Raw genomic sequence first — 15,103 nt, 5'->3', positions numbered from 1 at the left:
TTTTGAATTACATGACAGTCTGGAAATTCTGGCTCTGTGTTTTGAGGCTATATCTTAGTGCCTTGGCGATAACAGAACAAATCAGAAAAGCAAGGACTGTTTATTCTAAGCTTACAAGGGAGTCAGCCACTGTCACTTGTGTGTTGACAGAGATTCAAAGGGAAGCAGAGCATGAAGAATTGTAGAAATTTTCATATCTGTTTTTGTGGATGAGAAACTAAAATTTCCATATTTAAAACTGTCCGAGGACCTTTAAATGGATAACATTAAATCACTGTCAGAAATGTAAAAAAGGGGTGCCTGGGTGGCTCAGTGGGTTAAAGCCTCTGTCTTTGGCTCAGGTCATGATCCCAGGGTCCTGGGATCGAGCCCCACATTGGGCTTTCTGCTCAGAAGGGAGCCTGCTTCCCTTCCTCTCTCTCTGCCTGCCTCTCTGCCTACTTATGATCTCTGTCTGTCAGATAAATAAATAAATTCTTAAAAAAAAAAAAAAGAGAGAAATTTTCAAAAAAAAAAAAAAAACCTGAAGAATTAAGGCTGACAGAGGAGTGGACAAGCTTTGTACTGTAAGAGAGGGAAGGTTTGGGGCACCTGGGCGGCTCAGTTGGTTTAGCATCTGCCTTTGGCTCAGGTATGATCCCATTATGATCCCAGAGTCTTGGGATTGAGACCCACTTCAGGCTCTCTGCTCATCAGGGAGTCTGCTTTTTCCACTGCCCCTTCCCTCAGCTCTCTCTCAAAAATAAATGAATAACATGTTAAAAACAAATAAGGGAAGGTTTATAAATGAATAACATGTTAAAAACAAATAAATAAATAAGGGAAGTTTTCAGGCATGCCGTGATTGGAAGCTGCTAGCATGGGGAAGCTGTAGGCAGCCTCATTTGAGGTAGGACGCTCACTGCAGTTGGTTAGGGAGGCATATTTGGCTTTGTAAGTTTGGTCCTCTGCCGAAAATAAATAAAAATTAGGGGAGCTGTCAATTATTAATCAAGTGCTGGCCATTTGGGGCGGATTGTTTCAGAAGTTAATGTTTAGTTTCTTGAATTGTGACTGGAGATAGCCATCGGGTTTCCCCCCAGGTAGGACCAGGCAGGCTGGCTTGCTCTGCTGTTTGTTGTTTGTAGATAAAAGAGTTTGGTTTTCAGGGGAGGTTGGCTGCAGATGGTAGGTCAAAATTCTACTTTTAGGTAGGTTCTATCCACTGTCCATTTATCTTTCAGTCTCTCAGAGCTTCCAGTGAACAGTAACTATCCTTGTATTAGATAGAGAGGGTTCTCTAGAGGAACAGAACAGAAAGACAGAGACACTATGTATGTGTATGTGTGTGTGCAGAGAGAGAGAGAGAAAGAGATTAATTAATGGCCGATGAAACTGTGGGGCTGACGTGTCCGAAATAGATGGGGCAGGCTAGAGACCCCCAGGGTTGTTGCTGTCTTGAGTTCAAAATCTGTAGGATGGGACCGCAACCTGGAATCTCAGACGGTGTTTCTGTGTCATGGGCCTGAAGCAGAGCTGCTTTGCCTTCAGCCGAGTGGATGAAGGCCATCCACATTATGGAGCCCGGTCTCCTTTACTCAAAGTCTACTGACTTAATGCTAATCACATCTAAAAATCATCTTCCCCGTAACATCTGAACTGGTATTTGACCAGACAGCTGGGTACCATAAACCAAGCCAAGCTGGCACATAAAATTAGCCATCATAACCATGTTTTGGGTACTGTTCCTTACTGCCTGAGGCAGCACCATCCTGTTTATTAGGGTTTATGCAGTTTATCCACAACTTTTGGTTATCTGCAAGCACATCTCTCTCCATTAACATAGTTTACACTGAGACAATGATTTAGTGTTTAAACAATGCACGCTCACCTTCCACCCCCTTCATACTACGTCTGGCTTTGTAGAAGGGAAATAATGAACCACGTTCTGGCTGGGTTAAGTGAAGTCAGGCTTCCAGAACACTAATGTTCACTGAAATGCATTATAGGTCATTTTATTCCACATTCCATTTTACCCTCATGTTTACTACATTCCCTGTTGAAATTCGGAGTGAAATTAGTATCTGATGCCAAAGCCAGTGGGTACTACCTTAAGTAGCCACATAGCATTGCGTTTATTATATTCAGCTTGTATAACATTTCAGAGAAAACATTACAGACATGGGAAAGTATAGCAAGCTCATTCATTTCTTGAGCTCGTGGTTCAATTTAGTCATGTATTTATATCTGAAAGCTTATTCATAGCTGACTTCTGGTTGCTTTCTATCACACAATTTAGTCATGTATTTATATCTGAAAGCTTATTCATAGCTGACTTCTGGTTGCTTTCTATCACACAATAAAAGAAATGGCAATTGTTCATCTGCTCGGTGCTCTTGTATGTTTTCTTAGTGAATTCTGTCATTGGTAAGGTTGGTGAGGTGGTCCATTATTTTGGAATTTTGTGCCAAAGACTACTATACTAGTTCTGAGATGTGAGGGGTAAATAGAAAGTAACAAGGAAATCTGGAATATTTTTTAAAAAATTAAGATCCCTTTTAACCACAGAATAGCCTTAACTGACCTGAATTTCATGGAGAAGCTAAGAAACACCTGGGAACTACAAATTTATTTTCACAAAGATGGAATCTAATACTCTGTAATTTTGTAAAGTGAAAATAGTACAATCACCTAATTACTCAGGTAGACCTAAAAAAAATCTCAGGGCAAAGGAAAGAAAGCTTGTAATGCATTTCAGAGAAGCATGAAAAGAACAGATCCTTCATAAGAAAACCATAAGGGCAATGGCCAAAAAAAAAAAAAAAAAAAAAGAGAACGTGATTAAACCAAAAATTAAGTAGTGTTATTCAAAATAAGGAAACCTCTCTTAGAAATCATCCAAAGATTAAGAAAAAAAAAGAATTTCCATCTCCACAGTAATAGAAATACTGATACAATTTGCTTCATAATGCAAATGCAAACTTAGAAAAAAAAGAGTGTAATGAAAAATATAATTGCTTTGGGGTAGAAATTAAAGATTACTTGAAGGTAGGATTGCTGTATATCTTTTTTTAATTAATATCCACCTTTGACTCAATGTTGACTTATTGCTCATAAAACCAAGTTTTAAACTTGCTCCAGTGAGAATTGTCAGAAACTGCAGACATTCCCAATCTTTTGAGTAAAATGTCTCTGACCGAACACATAGAGCCTTGTGCTAAGGATTAGAGACTTCTCACTTCACTACTATTTTTATTATACTTTATATCTCAATGTCTTCAGTTAGAAAAAAGTTCAGGCCTGACTTTTCTGTATGTTTTTGTTTTCATTTATCAGCTCACTTGGCTCACTTGTTCTCCTACCTACCTGTTAAGTCAGAAGGTGTGAGTAGAGTCCATTTTTTACAGACAGAGAAAGGAAAATTCAGAGTGGTTTTTGTGACTAATCCTTATTACACAGCAGAGTCAGGCTGTGGCTCAGGTTTTCTAAACTCATTTCATTGTTACACTGTATCATCTTAGTCCAGTATAGAGAATTCTTAAGCCAATTAGCAATTGCAATTACAGGAGTTGTTATTATGTGATCAAATTCTCCTAGGAAACCCTCCCTTCCAGGGAGGAAAGGGAATAGGGTAGCAACTCTCTAAGATGGACATGTATTTTATTCGTATAGCTTATTTTATTTTGAATAAGAGTGTCCAGTGGAGTCTAGCTTTGCCTTACTTCTCAAGGATGGTCTCTGAAATAAATGCCCTACAGAAATGGGGACCAGGGCACTTACCTTTTATAGTCCTGTATTATTCAGTCATTAGGTTATAGAACTGGGGATGGAGAGGGGCAGGGAAGGCGGTGGCTGTGGAAGAGGGTTTGGGTAACCTCGCTGGTTAAGTGGCTCCAGCTAGCACAGGTCAATTCTCTGGAGAAGTGTGGGTGGGTGCTCTGTCTGGTGAAGGATATCCAGTGGGTACTAGAGTATCCCCTGCAAGCTTAAATTATGCCTTGTCCACGTAGATCTGATAACCTCCCAGCCAGTCTAAAAAAGTTACTGGGCTATAATGTGATTAATGGAATATGATGAAATTTTTCCCTTCCTCCCTTCCTTCCATAATATGTATTTTTTCTTTTTTGGAAAAATGATTTTGTTCTCTAGACTTTAGGGAGTTACAGTGATAGGGTCAAGGGTGGGCTGCCTCAACCTGGGCCACCTTGGCATGAAGATTGTTTTTTTTTAGTTAAAAAGCAGTCGAAACCTAAGGGCTTCAGGAAAAGCTTTTTACCAACCCCCTGCCCCTTATCTACCTGAAAAGAATTTAGATAGAGGACCTGCTCTAGTAGGAGACTTCTCACCATAGATAACTACAGTATACTATAAACTAGGAGTAATAGATAGGGAAGAATCTAGCAAGGCCTGTTTGATCAAAGTCCTCTGTATCCCATTGTTTCCTTTGTGGTCCAGCAAACATTTATGTACCAAACATTTACTCTTTTTCATCTTCCTGTTAATTGAATTTTTTCCCTTTAAAGTCCCACGCTTGGGCGCCTGGGAGGCTCAGTCGGTTAAATGTCTGCCTTCTGCTCCAGCCAGGATCCTAGGGTCCTGATGTCAAGTCCCAGGTCAGAAGCCCAGGCTCCCTGCTCAGCAGGAAACCGGCTTACCCTCTCCCTCAGTGGCTCCCCTCTGCTTGTGCTCATTCTCTCTCTGTGTCAAATAAATAAATAAAGTCACAGACCCTACCCCTTTCCTTAGTTTGAAAGACATATATATGGCATTTTACAAAACTTTTTGGAATTCCTATGTCTGTGTAAATACCCACTAAGTATAAAATTAAATTTGATTTTCTCCTGTTAATCTGTCTTATGTCAATTCAATCTTACTCCAGCTAGAAGGACCTTCAACAGGATAGGAAACTCTTGCTCCCTGACTCCAGAAAAGCAGTTATTTATTTATTTGTTTGTTTATAAAGATTTTTACTTATTTATTTGAAAGAGTGAGAGCAAGCAAGAGTAAGAGAACATGAGCAGGGGGCAAGCAGAGGGAGAGGGAGAAGCAGATTCCCTGCCGAGCAGGGAGCCCAATGTGGGGCTCCATCCCAGGATCCCAAGATCATGACCTGAACCGAAGGCAGACATGTAGCCAACTGAGCCACCCAGGTGCCCCAGAAAAGCAGTTTTTAAAAGAGGCTTCCATTATAGAAAGGTGGAAATCAGACTGTTCAAAACCCAACTCACGTGTGTTTACCAGCTACTTGACCTTATTTTGAGCGACTTATTTAAATGCTCTAAGCATCAGTGTCTGTCCGTGTAAGCAAAATGAGGATAATAACAATGTTTGCTTCATGGAGTTGTAAAGAACATGCAGTAGGTGCTCAGTCATCATTAGCTGTGGCTCTGGCTTAGGGATAACCCTTGTAAAATGTCTGTGTGTATGCCTTCAAGTTCTCTCTCTAATTATATAGACAGTGTTTTGAATATTGGAGTCATGGCATATAAAACCTGTGGGTTCAACTCCTGTTGCAGTTCAGAGTTAGACCACTATCGTTACTAACTAGCAGACTGGTTATTCTGGTAAGTGGGTGGAAGGGAAGAGGTCTTCATTTTAGCCACAAGCTGTTTCCACCAACTGGTGTGGGGGAATTCTTTTGTTTGTTTGTTTGTTTTTTAATTGAATATTGCAGAAAGAAAGGTCAGAAGATCTGGCTGGGCCATATGTGGTAAATAATACAAATGATAATGGAGTATTTTAAAAACATAAAGTAAGAGTGTAAGTTTAATCATCACCAAACAGCCATAATGTTAATTGTAACATGGCAAAAATGTTTGAAGTTGTTCTTGTTTTAAAGGAGTCAAGAAAAAGTCTACTGGTAAAAATTTTCCATGTTGAATGAGTTTATAGCATGGAAGATTTAATAAATATTTAGTACCATGTTCCATGCTCTGGATTGGAAGAACAAATATTGTGAAAATGTCTATGCTACCTAAAGCAATCTACACATTTAATGCAATCCCTATCAAAATCCCATCCATTTTTTTCAAAGAAATGGAATAATCCTAAAACTTATATGGAACCAGAAAAGACCTTGAATAGCCAAAGGAATATTGAAAAAGAAAGCCAAAGTTGGTGGCATCACAATTCCAGACTTCAAGCTCTATTACAAAGCTGTCATCATCAAGACAGTATGGTACTGGAACAAAAACAGACACATAGATCAATGTAACAGAATAGAGAGCCCTTTAGAAATAGACCTCAACTCTATGGTCAACTAATCTTCGACAAAGCAGGAGAGAATGTCCAATGGAAAAAAGACAGTTTCTTCAACAAAAGGTGTTGGAGAAATGGGACAGCTGCATGCAGAAAAATGAAACTGGACCATCTCCTTACACCACACACAAAAATAGAATCCACATGGATGAAGGACCTCAGTGTGCGAAAGGAATCCATCAAAATCCTTGAGGAGAACACAGGTAGCAACCTCTTCAACCTCAGCCGCAGCAACTTCTTCCTAGGAATATCGCCAAAGGCAAGGGAAGCAAGGGCAAAAATGAACTATTGGGATTTCATCAAGATCAAAAGCTTTTGCACAGCAAAGGAAACAGTCAAAAAAACCAAAAGACAACTGACAGAATGGGAGAAGATATTTGCAAACGACATATCAGATAAAGGGCTATAAAGTGTCCAAAATCTATAAAGAACTTATCAAACTCAACACCCAAAGAACAAATAATCCAATCAAGAAATGGGCAGAAGACATGAACAGACATTTCTGCAAAGAAGACATCCAAATGGCCAACAGACACATGAAAAAATGCTCCACATCACTCGGCATCAGGGAAATCCAAACCAAAACCACAATGAGATACCACCTCATACCAGTCAGAATGGCTAAAATTAAGAAGTCAGGAAATGACAAATGCTGGCGAGATTGTGGAGAAAGGGGAACCCTCCTACACTGTTGGTCGGAATGCACGTTGGTGCAATCGCTCTGGGAAACAGCATGGAAGTTCCTCAAAAAGTTGAAAATAGAGCTACCCTATGACCCAGCAATTGCACAACTGGCTATTTACCCTAAAGATACAAACGTAGTGATCCGAAGGGGCACATGCACTCGAATGTTTGTAGCAGCAATGTCCACAATAGCCAAACTATGGAAAGAACCTAGATGCCCATCAACAGATGAATGGATAAAGAAGATGTGGTATATATCTGCAATGGAATACTATGCAGCCATCAAAAGAAATGAAATCTTGCCATTTACAACGACATGGATGGAACTAGAGGGTATTATGTGTAGTGAAATAAGTCAATCAGAGAAAGACAACTATCATATGATCTCCCTGATATGAGGAAGTGGAGATGCAATGTGGGGGGTCTAGGGGGTAGGAAAAGAATAAATAAAACAAGATGGGATCGGGAGGGAGACAAACCACAAGAGACAATCTCACAAAACAAACTGAGGGTTGCTGGGGGGGTGGGGGTCGGGAGAGGGTGGTGGGGTTATGGACATTGGGGAGGGTATGTGCTATGGGGAGTGCTGTGAAGTATGTAAACCTGGCGATTCACAGACCTATACCCCTGGGGCTAAAAATACATTATATGTTTATTAAAAAAAAAAAGAAAGAAAGAAATACAAAATTCCTTGGGGTACCTGGGTGACTCAGTGGGTTAAGCCTCTGCCTTCGGCTCAGGTCGTGATCTCAGGATCCTGGGATTGAGCCCCCCATCAGGCTCTGCTCAGTGGGGAGCCTGCATCCCCCTCTCTCTCTGCCTGCCTCTCTGCCTACTTGTGATCTCTCTCTCGGTCAAATAAATAAATAAAATCTTAAAAAAAAATTTAGTACCAGATATCCTCTTGTGGTTTTGGTTCTTAAAAATCCAATAGCTTTTGTAAAAGGAAGATAACCAAAATTTTATAAGGCTGATTTTATTAAGCTGTTAGGCCAGCTCTTGTTTTTGACTGCCTGGCATCCATTCACCCTTCTTTTTCTTTCCTTCTGTTTTCATTTGTTTGTTTGTTTTTCATTAAGCCACTTCCTCTTTCATTTCCTTGTTACTGATGCTCTGAACAGAAAGAATCCCATCTGATATTGAAATGAAAGAAACATTTGCTTAAAATAGATAATGGGAATCTTACTTATGCTCATATTTTTATTTTTACAAATTGTACATAATAATATGTTTACAGGTTTGATATTCTATTATTCAAGGTTTCCCAGAGAAACAGAACCAATAAGATGTCTGTGTATGTGTGTGTGTGTGTGTGTATTGCCAGACTGGAAACACAGGGAAAGCCAATGTTGCTGTTCGAGTCTCAAGGCCATGTGCTAAGGAATTCTTTCTTTTTGGAAAAGGTCAGTCTTTTGTTCTCTTCAGGCCTTCAGCTGATTGGATGAGGCCCACCTGTGTCATGGAGACCAATCCACTTTGCTTGAAGTACACCAGTTTCAATGTTAATCTTGTCTAAAATACCCTCACAGAAACATCCAGAATAATGTTTGATCAAATATGCAGGCATTGTGGCACAGCCAAATTAACCCATAAAATTAGCCATCACAGATACCTAGTAATAATGGCCAATTTTTATTTTGTTCTTTCTATGTGCCGGATACTTGGCTAAACTTTTTACAAGCATCATTTTAATGAATTCTCATACAATTATTTGAGCAGATGCTATTAACTACCTTCTTTTTATAAATGAGGAACTAACACTAAGGGAAATGAACCTTTAAAGAAACGTGTCTAGGCCATCTAGTGCATGGTAGAGCCAGGACATGAATCTGGTTTGTATGATTCTAAAGCCATATTGCCACTTCAAGGTTACCAATTTGTCTGCCATAGTTTTGGCATTTTTAATAGAATGCTCTGGCAGCATGAGGGAAAGAGTCTGGGATTGGTAATCAGGAGTCGTAATTTCTTTTTATTTTTTTCAGTCAGTGTTTTTGAGTTATAGCTGCTGGCAATATGTTATATTTAGGAGATACTGTGTTCAAAAAGATAAAGTCCAAGTTCTTCAAAATTTAGTGGGAGTTCTGGGAAGTAGACACTATGCTAAATTGTGCATGGTGAGCAATGACACCATAGAGTATGGATACCTAATAAGTCTTGGAGGGCCAAGGAAAGCATCTGGAAGAAAAGGGGTCCAAGGTGAATCTTGAAAGCAGAGTAGGTATTAGCCAGATGAATAGGTTTGGAAGAACATTCTAGAGCATAGCTAGAAAACAGTTTCTCACTGATTAAAACTAGGGATAAGCCAAAACATCTCCAAGATCCCTTTCATATTAGTTTTCTATTGCTACCATCACATTTTATCACCACAAAATTAGCAGCTCGAACAATGCAAATTTGTTATCTTACAGCTTGGAAGTGTAGATGTCTCACACAGGTCTCAGTGCACTGAAATCAAGGTTTTTTTTTTTTTTTTAAGATTTTATTCGTGGGCACCTGGGTGGCTCAGTGGGTTAAGCCGCTGCCTTCGGCTCAGGTCATGATCTCAGGGTCCTGGGATCGAGTCCCATATCGGGCTCTCTGCTTAGCAGGGAGCCTGCTTCCTCCTCTCTCTCTCTCTCTGCCTGTCTCTCTGCCTACTTGTGATCTCTCTCTGTCAAATAAATAAAATCTTTAAAAAAAAAAAAGAATTAAAAAAAAAGATTTTATTTGTTTATTTGACAGACAGAGATCAAAAGTAGGCAGAGAGGCAGGCAGAGAGAGAGGAGGAAGCAGGCTCCTAGTCTGTGGGGAGGGAGCCTGATGTGGGACTCGATTCCAGGACCCGGAGATCATAACCTGAGCCGAAGGCAGAAGCTTAACCCACTGGGCCACCCAGATGCCCCTGAAATCAAGGTTTTTTTGTTTTGTTTTGTTTTAGAGATAGAATGAGAGAGAAAGCATGAGCAGGAGAGAAGGGCAGAAGCAGGCTCCCTGCTGAGCAGGGACTCAATCCCAGGACCCTTGGATCACGATGTGAGCCGAAGGTAGATGCTTAACTGACTGAGCCACCCAGGTGCCCCTAAAATCAAGGTATTGTTAGCCAGGCTGTGTTCCTCTCTGGAGGCTCCAGGGGAGAATCCATTTCCTTGTTCAGTTCCTTTTAGTAGTAGAACTAAGATCCTGTTTCTTGCTGTTTGCCATCTACGTTTGCTCCCACCTTCCACATTCCTTGGCTCACTGTCCCCTTCTTCCATCTTCAAAGCCAACAACAGTGGTTTGAGTGCCCCTCTTGCTTTGAATCTCTCCTCCTTTTCCTGTCTCATTTCTGTGACCCAGCTGGAGAAGATTTTCCACTTTTAAAAGCTGATATGATTGGATTGAGGTGATATCACTTCAGTTTATTCTGGAGAGGTTTACAATCTGCTTGTGTGCTCTCTAGTCTGGTTTCTGGTCTTCAGATTGCGGAATGAAGGGGATTATGTTTTCTGTTGCTTATCCCTCACCGAAGCTGGCTGATGATCTACAACACTGCTTCCTTCCTACTCTCAGGTCATAATACAAGGTAGACTGAGACTTTAAGAGCTTCCTCAGTTCTTAGTGGATTCCTCCTTGCTCCTCAGACCTACAATAACCAGGACCTACCCTCTGTATTGAGCTGAATCTAATAGGAGCATAGATAGATAGATAGATAGGATAGGAGCAGTGTCATTTAGACAAACGCCTACTCTCAGGTCATAATACAAGGTAGACTGAGACTTTAAGAGCTTCCTCAGTTCTTAGTGGATGCCTCCTTGCTCCTCAGACCTACAATAACCAGGACCTACCCTCTGTATTGAGCTGAATCTAGATAGGAGCATAGATAGATAGATAGATAGGATAGGAGCAGTGTCATTTAGACAAACGCCCCCATTTTGTGAAGGATAACCAATTTGAAATGATAAGCTTGATTCTTTCACTTGGATGCCAGAAGCCAGATTTCCTAAATTCATGGAAGAAGCAGGTACACGTGGAGAGGGGAAATTAGGACCCTCAGATCTAGAGGTCCCTCGACTGCCCTACCCTACTCACCAATCTGTTGGAAAATGTATTATCAGAAGTGGAGAAGGGGAAAATTGTGCTAAGCACAGTTTTAATATAATCATTAGGAAATACAATTTTAATGTATAAAACTTATATTTTAACTTGTAAGATCACATATTTTACAATACTGTGAAATACACTTCAATATTATACCTCATATACTATCTCTAGGATATATCATACTTTTTTTCAAATACAAAATTGGGCTATAAATATGGACTCTGAAGCCATACAGCCTGAATTTGGATCCTGGTTTTGCTTTTCATGGGGCTTTCAGCAAATTATTTATCCTCCTCTTGGTTTCTTCAGCTCTAAAATAGGGATGACAATGACACCTACTTTTCTGGAATATTCTGAATCACAGCTGATAGCATACTTGTCAAGTGCTTGGCACAGTGTCTGACGTACAAGGAGAGGTCGTTGTTGAAGGAGCACTGTTATTACCTCCAGGGTATTGGAAAGGAACTTGGAAGTGGTCATATGGACAAGTAGGACCGTGCGGATCCAAGATTAGAGCTCATTTCGAATCTCCACATAGCCTGTGTACTTTTGGATGTTGGGTGATTTTTTTTTTTTCCTTTCTGTCTTAGGGAAAATCTAGAAGAGAGAAGTATTTATCTTGTGTCTCCAAGTCCCAAATCAGTTATAACCAAATTTGACTACATTTTTGCTTTGCTATTACAAAACAAAAAACAAAACAAAACAAAAAAACAAAAAACAAACCTGCAAAATCCCACTCTCTTCTAGCTTTTCACTTTTTCAAACTGTCAATGTTTTAAAAGTTGCTAGAAATTGTGATAGTGTGTTTCTTGGTTCTTTGTTTTTAAAAAGACTTACTGAATCAATAAACCTTGGTGAATCTTTAAGAACATCTGGTCTGGTGCCAGAGTTTTATTAACAGCATCAGAAACAGCAAACTACAATTGGCTCTGAGGGGTTAAGGGCACTCCCTAACCAAAAGTACCCAACTTCAGACAGAGCAACCCACTGATGAGATTCCTTTCACTGAAGTTTGCAGCAAATATGTTCCACAAGATTATATTGTCAATAAATTTGTTTCTACAGAAACATATCCTCACTTGTCAAGAGAGATTATTTTACGAGCCTCCTTTTATTTATTTATTTTTCCTTCTCCCTTCTTTTAATCATTCTCTCAGATAATTGATTTCAGCAGATATTTTATATATATATATATAAATATATATATGCATATATATATGGAGAAACAAATAAGCTATAAAACTACAGTATTCAGGAGGTCTACCAAGTTGATTTACATAAAACAATTGTTGCAAATAGTGACCCCCTTTATATAACTTCTCAAAATAAAAATATCTGAGATGATGATTTGTAACTGGAAAAGATACAAATGTTACATTCTCTTCATTTTACCTTAATTCTTGCTTTTGTTTCCTCAAGCCCAAGTTTTATCAATCCTGTGGGTATTTTTGTTTTCTTTTCTATCCAGCAGTAGTTCCACTTGCCCTAAATGTCTCTTAGCCCTCGAGTTAGCTCCGGCTTGTTACCATGGCAGCAGCAGGATTCTAAATGCCAGTGGAGATGTGCAGTGCCTCTTGAGACCATGGCCTCAAATTGGCACAATGTTGCTTCCACCTCGTCCTATCAGCCAAACCAAGTCACAAGGCTAACATAGATTCAAGGAATGGGGAAGAAACTTTGCCTCTTTATGGGGAGAGCTGAGAGTCTCATTGCAAGGGATATGGGTAAAGGGAGGAGGAAAATGATTGGGAACTTTTTGCAGTAAATATATCACAATCATGAAGAGAGTTGTCTACCGTATCCCCTGAGCCATCTATATATTCCTCTATAACCTACCAGGTGCCACTTCTGGCCATGATCGACTTCTTAGGACACATTGATGAGGGATGGTGAACTAATCTTTCTTTTTTTAAAAAAGATTTTATTTATGTGTGAGAGAGAGAGAGAATGAAAGAGAGAGTGGGAGGGGTAAGGGTAGAGGCAGAAGCAGGCTCCCTGCTGAGTGGGGAGCCCAAACTGGGACTTGATCCCAGGACCCTGGGATTATGATCTGATCTTAAGGCAGCCACTTAGTGGCTGAATGACCCACGTGTCCCTGAACAAATATTCCTAAAAGAGCTAGGCCTGACAGGGAATTCCCCAAAGGAGATTCATGTATAGCATATCTATAATTTTAATTCTTTTTATTAAAAATACTTACCTTTATTAGGAATCATCAGAAATGATGCTAGTACCAGGCTTGACTCATCAATGGAGAAAAATCATATTGTGAAAAAAAGACCACTAAGTATGCATCTTCTATAAGCTAATAAATAGCAACTCCATTTGACATAAAAAGATATTACTTAAGGGGCGCCTGGGTGGCTCAGTGGGTTAAGCCACTGCCTTCGGCTCAGGTCATGATCTCAGAGTCCTGGGATTGAGCCCCGCATGGGGCTCTCTGCTCAGCGGGGAGCCTGCTTTCTCCTCTCTCTCTGCCTGCCTCTTCTGCCTGCTTGTGATCTCCATCTGTCAAATAAATAAATAAAATCTTTAAAAAAAAAAAAAAGATATTACTTAAATAATTAAACTAACAAAAGTATAACTTCGACATCTCTACTTTCAAATGATGCTCTGGTTACTTTCAGGTAGAACTCATAGCTCTCATTTTTATTTGTTTTTAATCCTGGAAAAACTTTATCCAACATATTTCAGAGCTTTTTTGTTGTGATTGCTGGCCATCTCCTATTTCCAGTATCTCACCTAGTATTTTCCAACCCATTATCCTCTAAGGTCTAGAGAAATAAATATAGATTTGCTAATTTCTCTGTCTGATAAACTCTGATTTGTTCACCAACATCATCTAAAATGTTATGATTCCTGAGAACATATGCATAGGAAAAAAGCCAGGGGAATGAGTGAATTTTGTGTGAAATGCAGTTGACAAAACCAAAGGGGTTCACAAAACATAAAATAGTGACTTTATGAGCTAGTGAGTTTTGGCATCTACGATGATTTTTATTGAATGTTTTTGTTGTTGAAGATGAGCTTCCTTCCCTCAGAGCACAATTTCTTTCTTGTTGAAATGACTCTTGGTAAAGAGATCATCTGGTGTTTATGACGTGAATGTCTGCTGCCATTTCAGGGAAAGTCACATTGAGCTTTAATAATCCTTCCTTTTGCTGGAGAATCAAAATCAATGTGGAAGAAAATCTGTGAGATGGTTTATGGGGAAGGCAAATTATTACTGCAGCTGACAAGAGGACTGATATAAGAAGGTCATAGATAAATGATTTTAAGCCATTTAAAAATTATATTTTGTGTGCCTCCTTTATTCTGAAGGAACTTCCTTAAAACTTTCTTAAAGATAGAGAAGAAAAAAGGAAAAATCACCTAACCTGACTTGTATATTGTAGTCCTCAAGATCATATATAGTTCTTCTTTTTTTTTTTTTTTAACATTTTATTTATTTATTTGACAGAGAGAGAGATCACAAGTAGGCAGAGAGTCAGGCAGAGAGAGAGAGGGGAAGCAGGCTCTCTGCTCAGCAGTCATGCTGAGGCAGATGCGGGGCTCTATCCCAGGACCCCGAGATCACAACCTGAGCTGAAGGCAGTGGCTTAATCCACTGAGCCACCCAGGTGTTCCCATATATAGTTCTTCTGAACAAACTTTGTAATTTTGTCTCCTTTCTTTTTATATCCCAGAGTCTATTCGGGGTGAATGATAGTGAGAAACCAAAAGACCACTTGGTCTGGGGGTTTCATTTAAAAAGTCTTAAATTTATACTTTTTAATAATTGTCTCAAAATAAAACAGAGATGTCTCAAAATAAACCAGAGACACATATATAAGACTGAATATTTAAACTATGCTGTATTTTTGTAACTATATCTAGTTATGTATATGTAGATATCTAGCTGCATATTTGATAACCTTATATTTTTTTCATTTCTTTACTTTTTGTTATACTGAGAGCCTCAAAATTGGAATCAATCTCTCTCTCTCTCTCTCTCTCTCTCTCTCTCTCTCTCTCTTTTTAAAAAAGATTTTATTTATTTGCCAGAGAAGAGAGACAGCAAGAGAGGGATCACAAGTAGGGGGAATGGGAAAGGGAGAAGCAGGCTTCCTGTTGAGCCAAGAGC

Source organism: Mustela erminea, chromosome 10, assembly GCF_009829155.1.
Source record: "Mustela erminea isolate mMusErm1 chromosome 10, mMusErm1.Pri, whole genome shotgun sequence".
Classification (NCBI taxonomy): Eukaryota; Metazoa; Chordata; class Mammalia; order Carnivora; family Mustelidae; genus Mustela; species Mustela erminea.
This window is presented reverse-complemented; position numbering follows the sequence as displayed.